This window comes from Phascolarctos cinereus, unplaced genomic scaffold (assembly GCF_003287225.1).
Source record: "Phascolarctos cinereus isolate Bilbo 61053 unplaced genomic scaffold, phaCin_HiC Scaffold_2;HRSCAF=192, whole genome shotgun sequence".
In the NCBI taxonomy this organism is placed as follows: domain Eukaryota; kingdom Metazoa; phylum Chordata; class Mammalia; order Diprotodontia; family Phascolarctidae; genus Phascolarctos; species Phascolarctos cinereus.
The window spans coordinates 49,451,630-49,457,262 of NW_027555625.1; positions in this window are offsets into that span (position 1 = coordinate 49,451,630).

Genomic DNA, 5,633 nt, shown 5'->3' on the forward strand with positions numbered 1-5,633 from the left:
GCCCCGTAGCCATCCAGGGCTCTGAAGAGTCACCAGCGTGTGCTCCACCCCCACTCCACCCCTTCCCACCTCTGAACGGACCAGCTTGGTTCCCCAGGTTCCCGAAGTGAGGCCAGTGTGGGATTAACGCTGCGCCAGTCTCACGATCGCTGGAGAAGCCGTCGAACCCAACCCCTTCATTCTACACTGATGTAAACTGAGGCTCACGGAGAGGTAATTTGCCCATGGTCGCTAGGCAGAGAAGGGATTAGAATTTAGGCCTGGCTCCAAACCCAGTGTTCTTTCGATTGGAGAATGGCTGAACAAGTTATGATAGATGAATGTAAGGAATATGATAGTACTATAGGAAATGATGAAAGACGCGGTTTCAGAGAAAGCTGGGAAGACTTCTATGAGTGAAAAGAACAGAATCAGAGCGATCCAATAACGACGACTTCGGGAGACCCAAGAACTTGGATCAGGATCAGCCAGGATTTCTAAAGCATGATGAAGCATATTGCCTACCTCCTGCCAGAGAGGTGATAGACTTGAGATATAGAAGTAGACATACATTTTCAGACATGGCCAGTGTGGGAATTTGTTTTGCTGGACTCTGCATATTTATTTGCTCGGGTTTTGTTTTTCTTTATTTCAGTGGGGGAGGGGAAAAGAAGGAGAGGGGGAGGGATCAGGGTTGCCAAACAAAAAAGAAAAAAAAAGAAAAGAGAGAGAGGATCATTGAAGCACTTTTTTTGAAAAATGCACAGAAGAGAACAGAAGTCCAGAAAGAATCACAGACAAGCAGGACAGGTTTGAAAGTTACATGTTGAATTTATATTGTGGATTATTTGTATTATTAATTTTATATTCACATTAATTTTTTTAAAAAAGCAAACCATGTAATAGAGATTCCTAGTCTCAATCCTCTTTTTCACTTTACTATGGACACAGAACTGCTAATTTTATTTATGTATTTATATATATATTTTATTTATATTTATTTATAACATTTCAGAATTTTTTTTAATAAAACAAATCAATTGCCTCTATGGGATTTAAATTATCAGGCTTGTATTTGACCTTTACTTAGTGACTTGCTACCTGGGTGACCTTAGACCAGTCACATCACTCTCCTGGACTTCAGTTTCCTCATTCTTAAAATGAGAGGGTCAGCTCTAAAATCTTTTAACAACTAAGAATTCAGTGGTCTGAGCTGTAGGAAACTCTCCAAGCTCCAGGAAACTCTTTCCCTAAATGACAGAAGGGGGCAGGGACTTGAAAGGAAGGGAAGGTTGCTTTTCGATTCTGTTTCCCTGCCACATCTTTAAAATGAGGAGTTTTCATTAGATTCATTCAACAAGCATTTACTATGTGGAAAGTCGGAGGTAAAAAATCTAGCTAAGGCAGGATCTATACCCTCATTTTTGATCAGTTGTTTCAGTTGGACTCTTCCATATGCCATTTTGGATTTGGTTTTTTTGGGGGGGGAGTAGGGGCAAAGATACTGGAGTGATTTGCCATTTCCTTCTCCAGCTCATTTTACAGATGAAGAAACTGAGGCAAATAGGGTGAAGTGATTTGCCTAGGGTCCCATAGCTTAATAAGTGTCTGAGGCTGGATTTGAATTCTGGAAGATGTCTTCCTGATTCCAACTCCAGTATTCTATCCTCTGTTCCACCTCCCTACTCCCATGCCTCCATAAAGATGGCTTAAAAATTGGAAGACCTTTTACAATCCTTGTTAACACTGACATCTATGCTTCTAGGTTAGCCTCAGCAGGGAGAGAAGGGGGAAAGCTAGCCATTCATTTATATAGTTGACTGAGGGAAAAGTTTGAAACTATTGGCTGACACAAAGTTTTTTTGGATTATCTGTGGATTTAACCTTATATTTTTCCATTTTACTTCTCAGTGAATAAGCGTGTATGTTCTCTCCCTCTCTCTCCCACCTCCAATTTAAAAGAAAAACAAAGTCTTTAAAACAAATATGTACAGGCAAGCAAAACAAATTCTCGCATTGTTCGTGTCCAAAAGTGCTACATTCTGCAATCCATTCTGCACCTGAAGTCTACCTCTTCTTTATCAGGAGGAAGGTAGTACTTTTTATTGTTGGTACTCTCTCTGGAATTGTGGCTGGCTCAGTGTTGCATGGATCAGTTGTAGATTTAAACTCAAATCCAGCATGGAGGTGGAGTAGTGGATAGAATGCTGTACTGGAGAGTGAAGGAGACCTGAATTCTAATCCTAATACTCTCAAGTTCCTACTAGCTGTGTGACCCTGGGCAAGTCACTTAACTTCTCAGTCTCAGTTTCCTCCTTGGTAAAATGGAGATCATAAAAGCACTTACTTTGAATGAGATTATCTCTATAAAGACTTTGCAAACCTTAAGGCCGTATAGAAATGTTTGTTATTTCCCTCATTTCCTTCTAGTCCCAGCTAGAGTCCCTCCTTTTGCAAGAAAACTTTAGTTTTCCTTTGTCTCAGTGTCTAACTTTGAGATCACCCCCAATTTATATGGGAGATCTTGTTTGTACATGGTTGCTCAAAAATTGTCTCTTTCATTAGACTGTGAGCTCCTGGAGAGAAGGGGTTGTTTCTGAGTTTTTTCATATCCCCAGTGCCTGGTATATTTTGTTGTTGAGTTGTGTCCAATTGTTTCTGAGCCTATTTGGGGTTTTCCTGCCAAAGATACTAGAGAGGTTTGCCATTTCCTCTTCCAGCTCGTTTTATAGATGAGGAAACTGAGGCAAACTGGCTTAAGTGACTTGCCCAGGGTCACACAGCTAGTAAGTCTCTGAGGCCAGATTTGATGTCAGGAAGATGAGCCTTGGGCCACCTAAACTGCTTGCCTAGTATGTAGTAGGTGCTTAATAAATGAGAGTTGAATGAATGCCTAGAAAGTGAAGGATGATTTCTCTGATTTCCCTGGACTCATCAATCAATCAACATTTATTAAATGCCTACTATGTGTCAGGCATTATGCTAAGATGGTGTTGGAGATACAAAAAAGGGAAGAAAACAGCTGCTGCCCTCAAGGAGTTTACAGTCTAATGAAGGAATTTGTAATCTAATGGATTATAAATCACATCTCATCTTCTGCCTGAGGCCTTTCCTGAGGCCCCAGAACTGCTAATGCCTTCCTTTTCGAGCTCACCTTCATCTAATTTGTGTCTGCACTACTAATATAAAAATACATATGGGGCAGCTAGGTGGCGCAGTGGATAGAGCACTGGCCCTGAAGTCAGGAGGACCTTAGTTCAAATCTGGCCTCAGACATATAACACTCACTAGCTGTGTGACCTTGGGCAAGTCACTTAACCCTGATTGCTTCACTAAAAAAAAAAAACAAGAAAGAAAGAAATACTTGTTAGCTGACTCAGTGGAAGTTGGATGACAACTTGGGGGGAGAAGGGTTATGGAGGGGATCCCTAGAAGGCCACCAGTAGAACTAGGTGACTTTCAGAGCCTCCTCCAATTCTGAAGTTCCAATTCTAGGATTCTGAGTGGGCCCATAGGAGAAAGCATCACAACTCCCTGCTTCTGGGGAGGGGGTAAAATTGGATGCTTGCAGGCAGCCTCATTAAATGCATGAAGTTTGTGCAGGATGTCTGAGCACAGAATGCTAGCTGTAAAGGGAGCAGAAAACTTGTCTGCTTCCCATTCCCACCTGGGGCAAGCTTTATGAGCCGGAGAAAGATGTTAAATAAATGCAAAGTAGCCCCATCCTCTCAAGTAGTCTATTCCCCCAGGAGTAGGACCCTGCAGTATTCTCTGCTTATTCCTGACCTGCCTCCATCCTCTGGGGGTGGGGGAGGAGGGGAGGTGCTGAAACCATTAGCCAGATAGTTAAACATAAACTGGGCCTGGTGAAATAGCCATCATTAAGTAAATACCTTGCTGGAGAGAGATTCAGAGCTCTCATTTCCTCCCAGACACTTAGCATCCTTTTCAGTGGTCAGATGGGAGGTCCATTTAACACACCAATAAATTGAAAAATCACCTTTTTGGCCACATCACTCCTTCCTCCATGCCTACCATCATCAGAAATCACACAACACGTATGTCGATAAACATTTACCAAGCACCGATTATATGCCAGGTACTGGGTTAAGTACTGGGGGATATAAACAAAGGTAAAAGAATAACTGTACAAATAAGGTATATAGAGGATGAAGTATAGATAATTGATAGAGGAAAGGTGTGAGCATTAAGGGAAGGTCAGGAAAAGCTTCTGGTAGAAGGTGTGATTTTTTGCTGAAAAATCCAGAGGACTTGAAAACAAAATGGGTGAGAGAGAGGGGAGTTGAGAATGACTCACTTAGGTCCTAGGTTCTATCCTCTGTAGGCTCTTTTGAGGATGGTGTTGCCCTTGACAGTAACAGAGAAATTTAGAAAAGGGAAGGGTTTGAGGGGAAAGATACTGAGTTCAATTTTAGACATGTTGAGTTTAAGAGATATCTAGTTTGAAATGTCAAATAGGCAGTTGGTGATGTGAGACTGGCAGTTAAGAGAGAGGTTAGGGCTGGATAATTAGATCTGAGAATCATCAGCACAGAAATGACATATGAATCCATGGGAACTGATGAAATCCCCAATTAGATCTCAGAATCATCGGCACAGAAATGACATATGACAGGATGGAATGGGATCATTTGTGTGTATAAAAGGGTTTGCCTTGGCAAGGAGAAGGGCCGCCTCTTCATGTGAGACAGGGGTGAAGAAGATAGTGGCAGAAGGTATCTGAGTGATATGAGATGAGGAAAAGGTGACAAGAGGGATCATCAGCAAATGGCTTGTTTTTTCAGTGAAACATGAGACAAGGTTCCCAGCTGAGAGGGCAGACAGTGGGAGAACCATGGGAGGTTCACGGAGATATGAAAAGGTTTGGAAGACCTGCTATGGTGAGTAGGAAATGAGTTAGAGAGGTGTAAAAGGATTGCCTTGCCAGTAGGGAGGGTCCAATTGGGGTCATGGAATATAAATGTGTTGTGGCCCCATTGAGCAGGATTTCGTGACTTTCCCCAGCTTCATTTAGTGGCACATGTTTAGGAGCAAAGGCAGTGAATGGTGGGAATGATCCAAGCAAGATTGGCAATAATATGAGATAGCAAAGGGCTCAAGAGAAGAAGACAATGTCCTGTTGAACTGGTTCATCAAGGGGTCAGAATGGGAAAGGGAAGGGAGTGTAGTTAGTGCAGGGGCAATGGCCTGAGAAAGAACTGAGGGGTCACAAGGAAGTGGAGGTCACAGGGGGGTGGAAGAACAGGGTTTGAGGTGGGCAAGACAAGGCGACAGGTGGACTAAGAAGAGATTATGATCAGCTAAGGGAATTTCAGAGTTTGTGAACATGGAAGTGGTGTATTTGTGAGTGATCAATAGTATGGCCATCTTTGTATGTGGCTAAAATGGAATGGAAGTCATGGGAAGTAAGTAAGCTGAAGAAGTGTGAGTTTAGGGTATTTGATGGAGTATCAATATGTATGTCGATGTTGTCTAGTATGAGGGCAGGAATCAGGGAGGTAAAAAGACTAAGGCACTAGACTCGTTGAGGAAGAGGAAGAATGTCTTGGAGGTTAGTAGATAACAGATACCAGGATTCTGATTGGTGATAGAGATAGATTGAGTGAACCTCAAAGGAGGAGAAGTTGCTGATT